This window comes from Lotus japonicus, chromosome 5 (assembly GCF_012489685.1).
Source record: "Lotus japonicus ecotype B-129 chromosome 5, LjGifu_v1.2".
In the NCBI taxonomy this organism is placed as follows: Eukaryota; Viridiplantae; Streptophyta; class Magnoliopsida; order Fabales; family Fabaceae; genus Lotus; species Lotus japonicus.
In genome coordinates, this window is record NC_080045.1 from 27319271 (window position 1) to 27336004 (window position 16734).

Consider the following 16734-nt stretch of genomic DNA (forward strand, 5'->3'; position numbering starts at 1 on the left):
ACCTTATCCCTGTATTTGCCAATGGAAAAGTCAACTTCAACTTGCTTACTTACTTGTATTTCTCCATAGTGGCTGAGCCATTGAAGTTTGTATGGCCAAGGATGTGGTTTTGTGACCAGGTTCAGCTTCTCCACCATTCTTTCACTAGCCACATTAGTACAGCTCCCGCCATCAACAATCATCAAGCAAATCTGCCCATTGACAGAACATCTTGTGTGAAAGATATTCTCTCTTTGGCTTTCTTTCTTTGGCTTTTGTTGGCTACCAAGCATTCTCCGGATCATCAACAGTTCACCATTCATGGCTGCCTCCTCTTCTTCTTCACTTTGTTCTCCTTCGGACTCACTGGTGTAGTCTCCATCATCCTTAAGAATCATGGTCTTTTTGGAGGCACATTCATAAGCATAATGTCCCATACCTTGGCATTTGAAGCACTTGACCTCTTTGCTCTTTTTAGATGGTTGTTCAAGAGGTTTTGAAGGAGTTGTAGCTTGTGGTTTGCTAAGGGTGCTCGGCCCTTCATTCTTCATTCTGTCTCTCCAAGATGAATTGGAATTGGTAGAACTCTTCCTTGCAAGCCCTTTCCTTTTGAGTTGTTGCTCAACTTTAGTGGCCTTGTGTAGCAATTCCTCCATGTCTACATATTCCTGAAGTTCTACAATATCTCTAATATCATTAGATAAACCATTAATAAATCGAATCATGGTTACCTCTTCATCCTCCTCAAGATTGGCTTGCAACATAAGCACCTCAAGTTCTTTGTAATACTCCTCAACACTCTTGCTGCCTTGGGTAAGTTTTTGAAGTTTAAATTTTACATCCCTAGCATGGCTTGAAGGGACATATCTTTTCCTCATGATTCGTTTCATTTCAGCCCATGTTTCCACCGCTGGATCCTCATTTCTCAATCTCTCTTTTGCAAACTTATTCCACCAAACAAGAGCATAGTCTGAAAAGTGAGCAGCTGCAAGTTTCACCTTTTGGTCCTCCTCATAGTTGTTGCAAGCAAAGACATGCTCTATTTTGAGTTCCCAATCCAAGTATGCCTCTGGATCACTCTTTCCCTTAAAAGGAGGAATTTGGAATTTGACTCCTTCAATCCGAGCAGGTCTAGGATTTTCACGAATTTGTCGTGGCCTCCCGCCTTCACTGTCACTATTGTTCCGGTTCTCCATTTGATCCAGCCTTTCGGGGATCTCTTCAATTTGCCTCCTCATTAAGTTTTCCAGATGTTGAGTAAGAGCCCGCATTTCGATGGTCGAAAGTTGCACTGCTGGTTGTTCCTCCTCTTCTCCTGACATCTTTGAACAAATGAAAAGATTCAAGTAGAACAGAAAAAAAATGTTAGTGTTTAACTCACTTCACTCGTGTTTTCCCTCAAATTAGCTTTTTTCTATGATGTGCACTCTTGCTTTTTTCCACTCAAAAATTCGCACAATCTCTTGAGTAAATCAAAGTTAAGACACACAAAGGAACACCCACCAATTTGTGCAAAGTCTCAAGGATTAGGATAGACTTTTAGGATATGAAACAAAAGAAGACAAGACAAATCACAACAGAAATGGAAAGGACTCAAAATATTTAGAGACTAAAGAAGAATTCAAGAACAAACAGAAAGAAGAAAATAAATTGGAATGCTAGCAACAAAATTACCTTGAACAATTGAATTTGGCTAATTAAACAAGAACCATTCAGCCATTTTTTTTTTTGGATTTTCGTTTTTTTTTTGAATTTTCGTTTTTTTTTTGAATTTTCGTTTGGTAATTTGTTTTTGATTCTGAACAAACAAGGCTTAACTTTTGCAATGGTTCAGCCAAAAGAAACAAAAACTATAATCAAGGTAACAAGAAATGACAAAAAGTTGCTAACCAGAATTCCAAATAAGAAAAGAAACCAAAATCCTAGAACCGGAGCTCTGATTACCAAATGATACGCCCCAAGTTGATGCAAGGGCTGAAATGGATCGTCTAGGATTGATCTTGGATGATGAGAACTCTGAAATGTGAGAAAGAAGAAGAAGAATTTCGTGATAGAAGGGAAATGGACAGAAAAGAGGGGAAGTTTTAGTGAAATGGAAGATGAAGACTTCACACAAAGGTGGTGGCAAACCCTTGATAAGCCTAATTCTTGAATCACTCAAGAACTATGAGAATCACTCTCACAAATCTGAATCACTCAGAAAAAAAAATACTAATTCATTCATAATCTGTCTATTACATTGAAGGAGTGGTCCTTATAAAGAAGAAGGAAATTCAGCCTAGTTACAAAAAATGATGAGGTGTAATTTCTCTAGAAGAATCCCAGGCTAGGAGTTACAAATTAAAAGAGGAAGATAGTGATATGCTTCAGCCCTGAACGTGTATTTAGTGGCTGATTGCTTCATGTAACTCCCTTTCTTGATTGTTATTCTGACCAGGGAACATAGCATTCAATGCTCTTTATGCACTTAATTTCCTTGTCTTTGTAACTCCATTCTTGCCTTTGAAAGCTCTTCAATCCTTTGACTTTGCTGATGTAACTCCTCCATTCAGAACTTATTCAAATTCAAACACATTCAAAGAGTTTTAAGAAAGGAATGGGTCCCTCCCTTTAAGCCCTTCATGCGCCCCATGCACACACACACCACTTGAAGTGGATTAAACACACTAAAATAAAATTCAGCAACATAATGCATTTGGATCCAACCTATTCAATTGGTCATTTGCATCTTTATTGAAATAAAATAAAACAAAGCATCACATGGCAGCCCCTATGCGTGGGCTGGCTCTTCTTCTTGGGCCTGAATGATCATCATGATTTTTGGTTCCATCTCTTCTACCACTTTGTCTTCAAGAATGGTTGCCACTACTTGCTGAAGAGTCTCTTTGGCCTTTTTAGCTCTAGCCTTTGTCATTGGTCCTCAAAGTCCTTTTAGTGCTCCATGACCCTTGCCCTTGTCCTTGTCCTCATCATTGAAGTTTCTAATTGGCAATTGAAGAAAATTTTAGAAAAAGTGGTAGGCACATCCCGCAAGGACTGGTCCAAGAAGTTGGACGACACTTTATGGGCCTACCGAACTGCATTCAAAACACCTATTGGAACATCTCCTTACCAACTGGTTTTTGGCAAAGCGTGTTACTTGCTTGTGGAATTAGAACACAAAGCATACTGGGCAATTAAGTTGTTGAATTTTGATCTTAAAGATGCTGGCGCAAAGAGGCTTTTGCAAATAAATGAGTTAGATGAGTTTAGACTCCACGCCTATGAAAGCGCCAGTATTTATAAAGCAAAGACAAAGAAATGGCATGACAAAAAATTAGTACCAAGAGAATTCAGTCCGGGACAACAAGTACTATTGTATAATTCTAGATTAAGGTTGTTCCCTGGGAAACTCAAATCCCGTTGGTCATGACCTTACTTGATTAAAACTGTTTACCCCCATGGTGCAATTGAAATTGAGCACCCAACTTCAAAAAATGCTTTTACTGTCAATGGGCAAAGATTGAAATTGTACCTTGGTGGGGAAATAGTTAGAGGACAGACATCTGTGTCCCTTGATCCTCCTAATTAAGTAATGAAGCAAGTCTATCTAAGACTATAAAATTGAGCTTCTTGAGAGACAACCCAAGTGATAGTTTAAGTCTCATTTTCGTTTTATTTTCTTAGTTCTAATGATTTTTCTGCTTTTGTTTTGTGTTTCATAGTGTTAGTACTATTTATTAAAAAAAAAAAAAGATGCAGGAAAGATGCCAGTTTTAGCTACTGGAAATTATAGCATGGAAATGGGGCCATTTCAAGGCTATTTCCAAGCCAAAGCATGAGTCAAGGCTAGAAAAAATGCTTCTGGAATTTTCAGCACTGAATTTGGCGCGCTTTTAGTGTATTTTCCGTGCTATTGCGCGAGACAAAGGTGGAGAGGTTAGTTCTGTGTTTTTTAGCATAAAAAACGGTGCTATAGCACCAAGTTTGTGTCAAATAAAACCAGTTCTGATTTTTTCAGCATCAAAATCGGTGCTATAGCACCAAGATTGTTTAAAAAAAAAAAAATTTAAAGCAAAACCAAAATAAATTAAAACACGTGGGCACCAAGATAAAAAAAATAACAAATATAAAAACAATATTACTATATCTTAGGTTTATCTTTTCACCTTATTTAAAAAAAAAACAACTCTTTCTTTAATTTGTTTCTGTTACCAACGTGTTCTTCTATTCTTCTGGTTTCATCCACGCCGGTCTTCCATCTTCTTTTTCTTTTGTTTTAAAATTTTCGAAATTTGGTTTCCTCTTCCCTCTAGTTCGTGTTTCTTTTCTCCACGCGTGTCTCTCGACCAAGGTATGTACCCTTTCATCTCCTCTTTTTCTCCACTCACTTGTCTATGTAGAAGACGAAAGTAACAAGTAAAATTTTCCGTGCGTGTGTGTGAATCTGTGTTCTGAATCGTGTTGAGGGGTTGTTTGGTGAGTATGTACATGTTTTGGGGAAGCATGGTTTAATGTTGAAATTGCAGGGTTGATTTATATGCTCACAGGGTGTTTGATAAGTTGTCCCAAAGAAATTTAAGCATGATTTTGAACATGTTGAGTGGTTTTACTCTTCAATTCTATTTTATCTAATTATCGACATAGATCTGGAATGAATTTGAGTTATGAACACCATGGAAGAGGGTTGATTAGTTGAGATTTTGCTTATGTGAAGTAGAGAATGAGTTTCTTTGATTAATTTTTATCTAACTATTATGATGGTTTGGAACTCTTATGCTTGTTTCGTAGATGGCAAACAAGAGGAAGACAAGGGCAACCTCTAACTCTCCCTCTTTTCTTTCAACCCAACACAAAGAATTCTACGTGGACTTGGAGAAAAGGCAGGTGATTAAGGAGAGGGGGTTTTCTATACCCTTGCGCATATATACTCAATTCAGCAATGTGATTGATGAGAGAGGGTGGAGGAAGTTGGCTGGACCGCCTGGTTATGGTTGTGAAGTGTTAGTGCGAGAGTTCTATGCTCATGCTAAGCTCATTAACCAAACCAATGCACTATCGGAGCGATCGTATAAATCTTGGTTCCGAGGAACCAAAATAGACTACAGTCCACAAGCCATTCATCGTTACTTGCAGCTGCCACAGCGAGATCCTTTAGAGCAACGCCTCTCTTATCATGACTTGTTGGAGCCCCCCTTGCACGATGAAATTTTGGAAGCGGTTGCCATCCCTGGCGCAAAATGGAAATTCACTGCTGGTAGAAGGATAGCGAGTATTCTGAGGAACTTATTGACACTTGATGCAAGAATTTGGGCCCATTTTATTCTGGACACTATTTGACCCACTTCCCATAAAAGTGATTTGCGACTTTGAGAAACTCTAGTCATCTATTGCATTTTGAAGAAGTGTCCTATTGATATAGGAAGGCTCATTGCTGATGAGATTTATGATACTGTTAATGGCAATAATGTGGATTCTCGGTTGCCTTATCCTATTCTGATTACTCGGTTGGTAGAGGATCAGTTTGGTACTTATGAAATTCACACGCCAATTCGGCCAGAACCCACACTCACTGACAGAGAGATCACAAAGCTGATGAAAAAAGCTGGGAGGCATCATGAGGAGTTCTACCGAAGGCAAAAGGAGGAGCGTAATCAGCAGCGACAAGCAACTCCTAGTACCCAAAAGAGCTTGCCTCCTCAGTCAGATATCCTCATGTTATATGATGCTGTTGGGGCCATACTCCGCCGTGTCGATGCTGTCCACACAAACCAGCAGTTGCAATGGGAGCGAGAAGGAAGACCTGATGCAAAATTTGTGCGTCGCTGGCCTTTTGGTGATCTTGAGCAGAAAATTCTGGAGCTGAGTGGGAATTCTGAAGCTCAAAGTACCGGAGCGGCTGAAGAGGGGAGTGATGATGATGAGCCTCAGAGCTCAGATTGAGGGAGTTCTTTCCCTTATCTTTTTACTGTTTTATCTTTCGTTCAGTTTTAGTTTTCTTAGTTTTTATGTCTTATTTAATTACGTTTTACAGGATAGTTAGTTTGTGTTTTGTGGAGTCAGTTTACCCTTATATGCCTGTGTTATGCACCATATTACTTGCGTATCTTAAGCGGTTTCACCCTGAATTTAGATGCTTGTTTTGTTTGTGAAAATTGTTGAAATTTGTTATTTGGGGTGATTCACATGTGGGGAACTGTTTGTGTTAAGAGAATGAGAGCTGGGTAGCTTTGGGAACCTGGGTTGAGTTGCTTGGAAACACTGTTTCGAGTTCTGATAATGGGTACACTTACCCTTTTGTTTCTGAGTGTTGAGTCAATATTCTGACATACTTGTACCTGCTTGAACCTGTCTTGATTTGCATCTCGGTTGAATATGTGCAGTGTAACACCCCGATTTCCGGGTGCCACTTTAGTAACCAAAAATAACTCTACGCGGAAAACAGGTAATTTTTTTTCGTTTGATTCCTTTTAAATCAAGCAATAGGAAATAAAGACATAGCCCGACCACTAAACTAACCAATATACATCAAATATAAACATGTACAGCCTCAGCTGCACTTCCACGGGACGCGCACTCGCAGTGACTCCAAAGTAGTGTGCCCGTAGGCAAATATATACAGACCCAGAAGTGTAAGTGAGAAAAATTATAATTACAAACCACTAGGAGAAAGTCGGCCTCAAAATGGCCTAAGCAAAGACCCCTATGGTCCGACTGACTCACTGTGATCCCTCAGTAAGAGAACCACACAAAAGCCATGCGTCGGGAACCTACCCTGTCCCAAAAGCGAAACGAATCAGAGCTATTACAGTAACAACCAACTCAAAAGACTCTAACCACCCATATCCCACACTACTATCATCGACCCTCCCTCGATCAGGCATGAAGTCCGGGTCCTCGTCGAAAGCTTCAGTAATAGTCATTTCGCTCCGGGTCTTTTCCGCACAACGAATCATCACGAACCGGCTGACGGACGCCTGGCAGCAGGCCGACCGCCCAAACACAAACATACAAACAAAGCAAAGGCGCTAGGGTCAACTTACAGAATACAATAGATATACAATCAACATGCGATAGAGGGGGTATATATATATGTTGTATATATATACATATAAGTTATGTATTGCCTACCCTAAGGTATATACATAGCATGTTATCGATTCTCTTACACAATTCAATCGTCAAAACACATAACGATGTTTATCAACATCAAATCATCAGATCTCAACAACTATAGTTAGAGTGCACGATATGTCATGCAACGCCAATCATAATAAGATGCTTTGTGTGCCAGTGCAGAATATGCTGACACAAACCCGAATAACATCACTCTGCTTGGCGACGGGACAAATCAACAACGTCACTCTGCTTGGCGACGGAACAAATCAACAACGTCACTCTGCTTGGCGACGGAACAAATCAACGACGTCACTCTGCTTGGCGACGGGACAAACCAACGGTATTGCCACTTATAGGCTGGGCACCTCGAGACGGTCGTAACACTGGCCTCGTGTTTAACCATTTCTGCTCGGGCGTCGCTTATCACCTTTGGCTATAGTCAAGACGGTACAAACTCTACATGGTTTGACCGTTTCTGCTTGCTATGCCGAACATCAACAGGCACGTTACAACTCTACATGGATGATCGTTACCTCCTGTTGTGCCAGATATAGTCAGGACCGATTCAACTCTGCATGGCTGATCGTTACTTCCTGCTACACCGAAGTACTCTGCTTGGCACTTCATCGCGTATATGCATGTGTGCAATATGATTATCAAAACCACGACTCGTCCTCACCACATAAGTGTTTAGCTCACCACCCAATCTCAACAAAACCATGAGTTAGTGTCGGTCAATACAACACAACTCGGAGTTAGTGTCGGTCAATACAACACAACTCCCACCACAAAACCCAAAATCAAAGCCGGAGTCAGTGTCGGTCAATACAACACGACTCGGAGTTAGTGTCGGTCAATACAACACAACTCCCACCACAAAACCCAAAATCAAAGCCGGAGTCAGTGTCGGTCAATACAACACGACTCGGAGTTAGTGTCGGTCAATACAACACAACTCCCACCACAAAACCCACAAACAAAGCCCAGAGTCTGTGCCGGTCAATACAGCACGACTCGAACAACACTCCCAAGAGTACTAAAGTACTCGGTGACTTTCAATCATCACCATAGCTCACCTTAGTGGCTTTCCCAATTCCAATAACTCTCCAAACCCACAACAAGGTCGACTTTTCCCCGTCTTTCGTAAATATTTTCCCCTTCAGTTCTCCTATGCGTAAACGTTAATGAAAATTGTTTCAATTCGAATTAGTCAAGTTATGAGTTTATTTCTCAAAGTCTAAGTCTCCCAAAGTCTCTACTTTTCGAAATTCTAATCATTCTAAGTTTTCTAAAACCCTCCTAAAGAAGTTTCCCGGGGAAAGTCTAAGTATTCAAACGAATCCCAACAAATGGCTAAGCCTCAAACCCCTCGTTTGGACTTGCCTAGGGTTGTTCATCCAACCTGAAATATCAAAGATCACCAGATCGATGAATCTCCACTCCGAAGTCGCGTGAAAACGCTCAATCCAACAAAAGCACAACATCACAGGTTATGTAAAACATCATAACAACAACTAATCATCATAAACAACATCAGATAAAGCATAAGTCGAATTTATCGACGCCTATCATGCAATCATAGCTAATATAGTAAGTTGCCCTAACCTCGAGTTGATCCAGCTTCGAAATCACAAGCTCCTTCAATCAAGTGCTTTGAACCTTCCAAAGTTCCTTCAACTGAACCTCGGAGAAAACAAAGCAGAATCCAAACAAAATCGATTAGTTCGATCGCAATACAGTACATAAACGATAGACAAAGCATTAAAGCTTCAGAATACGACATCCGGGTACGAAAAGACAAGTTTTCGAAAACGAAAACTCCCCCTTAAAGGAATAACTCTCGGCCATTAAGGAAAAAGAGCTCCGGCTCTTTTTCTTCGATCAAATCTGTTTACAAGGTAGTTTTAGGGTAAAACTAAGGCAAAGAAACTGTCAGAACAATTTTCGGACAATCGGGTTGAAATACGACTATCCAGGGGCATTTTGATCCAAAATAAAAACTCAAAACCTCAAAGTTATCAGTTCTGAAAACAAATTTGACAGCAATGATCCTAACGACATCCGTGACAACAAATCCTAAAGGCACGAAGTCAGATTATGACTTTTCGACAATAAAGTTTCGAAATGTGAGACAAAAAGGTTTTGAAACAGTTTTTCAGATCCTGGACAGCTCGATCACAATCGGCGATTACTGACAGAGGTTTTAGACTCATGGGAACGTAAGGAACATAACCCAACCAAGAAATCAGAGAAATCGGACAATTTTACAAAAAGCTCAAAACTGTGAGCACAGAAACGACTACAGAAACGCAACAGAAACAGTAATCAGAGGTAGGAATCATGCTAGTTACCTCAATACCTAGAAGTAGGGACGAACTGCACGAAGATTGGTCAAGTTTTCGCGAAAAATCTTCCTCTCCTCCTCTCTCCTTGCTTGCGGCCTTGAATGGGTGAGAATGAAGAGATTTTTGCTTTTTCGCCTATTTATAGGTGGGTGAAATCGCGGGAAAATCCAGGTCTTACAATACTCCCCTCCAAAAAGAAAGTTTCGTCCTCGAAACTCAGAGTTCTGCAAAAAGTCCGGAATACAGTTCCTTGATCTGGTCTTCCAATTCCCATGTAGTATTGCCGGTGTCATTGTTCCTCATAACCTTTACTTAAGCAATCTGTTTTCCCCTTAACCGTTTCACTCTTCTATCCTCACTGCTAACTGTCGGCGTCTCAAATGACAAACCATCATTCAACTTCATGTCGTCTGGCTCGATCACTTGCGTCGGATCACTGCTTGAAATGATACCGGTTGGCATTCCGTGCAGTCGCACAATCTTAGCCATTTACTCCTTTACTTTCGGTCGTCCGAAATTCTTCTTAAACTCGGTGCCTCTCTGTCATTTCAAAGTAAATACTCAACTTGTCCTCGTGATCTTCATCTACAATCCAAAACTCAACTTGTCCATTCGATAACTTCTAGACGATTCATCCCGTTGGAAACTGCTAGTCCGTTAAAACACCTCCAACTTCGTAACTATCTTTACAAACACCAAGAAATCAAACTTCTACTTAGTCACTATTCGAATTTAGAACTCGACTTATATCCTTATTTCTTGTCCTTCACTAATCTTATCCCCTTCAACGTCAATTTATCAACAACTTATAAGATAATCCTCCTCTTAATATCTAACAATCCATTATTATCGTCTTCTTCCTCAAAACTTCCCTCACTCAAACCTACTTACACTTACTGAAATCCCTAACACTTCGCACAAATCGAGACTTATCCTCTAGAAGATTAAATCATAACTATACCTCAAGGGACTTAACTAGCCATTTTATCATCCGATCCTTCAACATTCTGAGATTTAACTGTTATCGCAACCGCTAACACCACTAAACCTCTTATGTGTACCTGAATCTCAGCTCACTAGGTCAACCTTAGCCCTAGGATTCTCATTCAACTTTAGTAAAATTCACTTGTTAACCGTAATATGCATCATCAAAATCCATAACAAAGTTCCATGGACTCCTAAACTCTGCTAAACTCGTCCAAATATAACAACCTCAGGTATTCATCTTAATACTAACACTTTTTTTTTTGTCACTCAATCACCATCTCGTCAATCAACTTCTTAATCTCTCAATCAAATTCTGACAAACTTCGAGTCCTACACACCTTAGACAGACATTCCTAGATTTAAAACCTAAACCTTCACCAAGTTTGGTTCTCTACTGACCTTTAATCCTTCAATACTTCTTAAATGAATATCCGTTTCTTAAAAACTATAACTCCTTCACTTACCCAAACGACCTGACCTCATGCTTTCACATTCACAACTTATTAGGCTAACATCATTCAAATCTTATCACATGGTCATTATGTCCGCAACCTCCTAATCAACATCAATCGATCACCAACTTATAACCAACCTTAACACTCTACACAACCCAGAATTCCTTTACTTCAAGATCTCTCTTATACTATACCTCAATGGTCTTAACCTGAAACTCACCTTCAGATCTCCAATCTTCTAAGATTCAAATCATATTGTCACACCTACAACCATAAGATCTCCTACTCGTACGCGATTCTCAACTCTCAAGATAAATCTTAACCCTAAGATTTCAATCCAACTTAGTAAATCTCCCTTAGTAATCTTAGCATATCTCTTTGGAATCCATATCATCAACCTCAAGTATTCAACTTATGCTAAAACTTTCTTTCTCCAACTTAATCATTAATTCAACACTTTTCAAGCGAAAATTCATCTCTTAAGACTATAATGTCTCCACATATTAATCCAACGCTTAGCAAAACTTATTCCTCGAACTCGACTATAACAATCTAGTTCAGAGTTAATTCTTCTCACTCTTGCTACCATCAAGCTATCATCTAAAACCTGATTAAATCCAACTTATTTAGTCTCTAACAATTCCACTTAGTAATCACATAACCTATGACTTCATAACTTCCGAGAAACTACTTAATACTTTTCCAGCATTAAATCTCTTGACTTAGTCTACCTCTACTTGGAGTAATCACACGAACTAACCAATCAATGTCTATACGACACTCATCGACTTCCAAAGATTTAAATCTTAATCTTTTACAATCAAATGCTTAACACGAACTTTCCTCCCAAATCCGACTAATCCTCGATCAATTCAAATTCATCTTACACATCCTTCTATCAAAGTCCATTACCAGCTGTGATTCCGAATATCACCCCCTCAATATTAAGTTGATCAGGCCTAATACATCGAAGGTGGAAATTTAGAAAAACCCACTGGAACAGTCAATGAGTTCCTATCCTCTAGTAGTCACAAATATCCTGATACTAAATCCTTTAATGATCCCGCTACGGAACTACGCACCCTCAACATAACACGTATACTACCCATAAGGAATCTCCCTAAGATTCGTTCTTCAGCTACTAGCTTCCTCATAATCGCATCGGTGGAAGACTACTTTCTAGACTTAGTGTGTTATTCTAAACCTCGTGTAACTTCTATAGTTAAAACACGAGCAGCAGTCAAATAAATTCTTAGTAGGTGTAATAACTATAAGGTCAAAGCTTAGCGGTAAAAACAAGTTCAGGCGTGTTGCACACGCTACGGGGGTAACGAAGAGTATACTATACTAGAATGAGAAAGAATAGTTAGAAGGTTACCATCGTTCTTGCGCTCTCCTCTGGTTAACCCCTCAGCTTCTTCACCGTCCATGATGTAAACCCTTCCTTTAGCAGCAAGGCGCTTTCCCCTTACGGTGTTAACAAATGACTCAACCTTGGGTGTCTTGCAGTTGTTGGCCAGATGTCCTGGTAGATCACACTTGAAACACCTCGGCTTCCCCTTCGGGCATTTCGTGGAGTAGTGCCCAATCTCCCCGCATTTGAAACATGTTATCTCACGGCTCCCAGCTTGGCTTCCTGCTCCTCCCGCAGCAGCAATCGTAGGCCTGTACGGTCCTGGGGTAAACCCTTCCCCCGTAAGACGCTGATAAGGCTTCTTCATCTGTAACTTTCCTTTTCCTTGATAGCTCCGGGGACTCGACCTCATTGGTCCCCCAGTTCCAGCCCGATCCATCCTCCTATTCTTCATCAGCTCCACCTCGGTGGCCTTCTCAACCAAAGCTTGAAACCTCATAATCCCCAACGGTCTCACTGAGTCCTCAATGTCAGCTCTCAGTCCCCTCACAAAGCGCTTGCACATATAGGGTTCATCAACCTGATCACGGAAAAATCGAAAGTGTTTGGCCAAGGATTCCAACTTAGCAGCATATTTCGGAAAGGTCATGCTCCCTTGACGAAGAGTCAGAAACTACGACTCACGCTCGTCACGAGCACTATCAGGAAAATACTTCTCCAGAAAGGCGGCACGAAAAAATTCCAGTTCACCTCAACATGGTTTGCCTCCATCATCCCTCTGGCGCCCCTCCACCAGTACTCAGCATCGCCCAGTAGTAGATAAGTTGCCAGGCCCACCTTAGCCCCTTCACTAGTCTGTAGTACTTCGAAAATCTTCTCTATCTCTTGGATCCAGAGATCCGCCTCGTCCGGGTCAGTCCCACCTGTGAACTTGGGTGGATCCTGCCTTCTAAAATCATTCAATCCCTTGTTCTGGTCCAGGGCTGCTTCTCTCTGAAGCCGGTGTAGCTCACGTGCATCCTCAGCAGCACGCCTATGTGCATTGTCATTCGTTTGTACAGTCATTGCTTGGACCAAAGTGGCCACCATCTCAGCAAGTTGGTTCGCGTTCACCATGTTCTGTATTTGTTTAGCAAACAGTCAGTACCAATCATAAGATAGTATTATGCATAGCTATACAATATGATTAGGTAGCAACTTCAATCAATTAAAGCGAAAATCGCTTGGCAGACAATCAAGGTTTTACTCTTTGCAGAGTCACACAACTTAGCACAGAAGACCTATTCTGTAAGGCCTAAGTTTTTAAGCTTATGCTAAGTGAATAAATTTCTTATTCATGATTAGGGATTGTGTAATATGAAGGGGATTCTGAACAAAAGATTATTAAATGAAATATATTTATGAAGGAGAAAGTTCAGGAAAAGTTCAAGGATTACATTATGATCGATAAAAGTTATAGCACGATCGTTTTACGCTTCAACCTAGGTCAGAAACCCTAGTATATAGCTAATTTTCACTTTTAGGCACGATGAAAGTTAATTCCAAAAATCTTCAGAGAAATGTTAGAACTTCTCTTTTTCCATATATCAAAATCGTTTCGAGGCGAAACTCTAGGATCTACGAACGTCCGATTCCAATCATCGGAAGTTTGCCGAAACCGAAACCCTGGTATTTCAAAACCCTAGAATTTCTCGACAATGAAGACTTTTTCTATTCAGAGCTTCAAATGAATATTCCACACGCGTACACCCATTTCTCTTGATGATTTCAATCTTTCTTCAGAAGGAAGTTTTCTATTCCGACATTCGATGCAAAAAGCAACTTATCGGGTAAAATAGTTTTATACCGACTATGCATTAGTTGCCAAAAATACAAGGAGACCTCTTTATAGTTTTGGAATTCTTTTGCCAAAACATATCTATTAATTCATGGAGAATGACGCCGGAAAAATCAGATTCGCGAAACTTTCATTTTCCCGCGAATTTCCATCTTCTATATATAGCAAAGAAAGGAAGAAAAACACAAATTTTCCTCCATTTTTCTCTCCAAACCCGCGGCCAAGAACAAGGAAGAAGGAAGAAGAGTTTTTGTTCAATCCTTGCTTGATCGTCGATCAATCAGTTGCTACTTCAAGGTTTCGAGGTATAGTCGCTAATCCTTACCTCTGATCGCTTTTTCCATAGCTTTTCTGTAGACTTTTCTGAGCTGATAGTTTATGGGTTTTTGCAAAACTATCCTGAATCTTTCATTTCTGATTCTAAACCTCTTCCTTACATGCCCAAGATCACTTCTGCCGGGTTAGATTTTCCGTTATGTCGCCGGAATTCCGCCGGAATCAATTTTAGCCTAAAATACCCATTTTTGGAGTTTTTGGAGTAAAGCTTCAACCTTTAGGCTGAAAACTATCGCCTTAGCTTAGTGCTACTAGGATTAGTTGTCATAAACGTCGTTGGTGACGTCCCTGCAAAATTTGGTTTTTGGGATTTCAGTTTTGAAATTTCTAAGTTAAAAATCATGACCAAAATACCCCTGCGACAGTTTTTGATCCGATAATTTTTCCGAGTTCAGAATACCCTTAGTTACGGCTAAGGATAGCATAGGAACCAAGTTTGATCGAAGAAAAATCGAGTCTCCTAATTGTGAAAAGTGGCCGAACCTATTTAAGGGGGAGGAGGAAAATTTCCTTTTCCGAAAACTTGTCTTTCGCGCTAGATTATCGTACCTTAGAGTATAGATTACTTCGAGTAACCTTAGTAAGTATTGATAGCTTAGTTTCCGATAGATTCTGATAGTATTTTGTGATTTACTTTAAAGGTGCTTTTGAGGATTTCTCTGAGGAACAACACTTTGTGTGCGAGGAAGCGCTAGACGATCATTCTGGAGAACCTTCAGGTGAGGGCTTCTCACTGAATCTCTAGTTAATACTTAGGGTCGATGTTTTCGACATTGTTTAATGTTTATGCACTGGATTGTGTGTGATTGGAAAATGTTTTCTGAGGCTTCGGCTGACAATGTAGATGATGAATCTACTGAATGCTTTTGAGATTGACTTACATGCTATGTGCTATGTGGGTAATCTAGGATGTGTGGTGCATGCCTTATATGCTAAGTGCTAAGTGTTTATAATGAGATTTATTGATATATGACATGTTGATTGTGATGGTTTAAATATGCTTTGCACTGGAATCTGAGATTCTGAATGGTGAGAATAGCGGGCAGGTCATGCCGATTTTATTTTGAGAGTTTTGAGAAAGTTTGATAGGACGAACGAGGTTCGGGCCTTATTTTTGTTAAGTGGATCGAGACATTCTCTGGAAGCGACTTGGGATTGGGAGATCCTGAAAATGTATAAGACTTGCGATAAGACAAAATGGAATCTATTTTATAAAGAAAACTCATAAGACCTTAAATATCCTCTAAATCTTTAAGTAATGATAACAACCTCGAAGGAAGGCATTGGAAGTCAAATCTTAATTTTGGAAAAAACGAGAAGTGTCGTCGGATCCAAGTGTTGAGTATGTCGTTGTTGTGCTGTTGGAGCAGCGTTTGTTGTTGTGCTGTTGGAGCAGCTATGTTGTTGGGCTATCCTGGGGATAAGTCCGGGGAATTGATAGTTCCCGAGTATGTGATACTCTTGTGCTGTTGGAGCAGCTATGTGTTGATGTGAAGTGTGTCTTTTGGTCGCAGAATCGACCGTTACCTTAGGGTAAGCTTTTAGAGACTTTAATTTACCTAGAACACGTGGCGACGTGTCGAGTGAGATTCGGAGACGTTGTTTGACTAATCATCCTGCATACATGCAACATTAATGAGGTATTAACACAGGACGTACTCTGGACCTCGTCGGTTTCCAAAATGGTCATAAGACCCGGAATGCCGTGTAAGAGCGTTTGTAGACATCTCTTGTAGCAGACCGAAATGGCAGACCTACGGGTTTACTGCTGATCTGACTACGCGTGGTTGTTGGAGTAAGAGGCACGCGGGCCGAAATGGCTCCACCGTGGCTGGTGTTAGGGCTGATCCGTTTGATGTCCATCCCTTTCCGGAATGCATGTGGTTAACTGGGTTAACCGTCATTTGCATATCATGCAACATGCATATCAATTTAGTTGTTGAGTGTGACTGGTAATTGTTAATCCTATTTGGAACATGCTATTTGCTATTATTGCGTTTATGTTATTGTGGAACATGCAACCCTAGGAATGATATCTCTAGTTATAAGCCTAAGTGGCTATCTATTATTTGTACCTATTGGGTTTATTATCTACATAGTTCTTTAGAGTTGACCCTCGCGTCTTCTGTGTGTGTTTTGGCGGACAACGCCTTTTGTCAGATGTCCATTGCGGATTGGTTCACAATGGTCCACCCTTCGGGGGGGATTAGGTACGAGATGATCGATCAGGACGACCCCTAGTCGTGGGTGGTTGACCTCGCGAGCCATCGAGCGACGTATTCGGGGCGTATCATGGAGGACCACGTAGATAGTGGAGGACTCCTGAGGTCAGGAGTGTTGAGG

General features: G+C 40.5%; 1 long non-coding RNA gene across 1 annotated transcript; it reads left to right on the plus strand.

The window, feature by feature from the left end:
• Positions 1-4176: 4176 nt before the first annotated feature.
• On the plus strand, positions 4177-16520 carry LOC130721117 (uncharacterized). Its single transcript, XR_009013346.1, has 3 exons — positions 4177-4312; positions 4750-6403; positions 15033-16520. It is a non-coding gene; the product is annotated as an uncharacterized LOC130721117 (long non-coding RNA).
• The last annotated feature ends 214 nt before the right edge of the window (positions 16521-16734 follow it).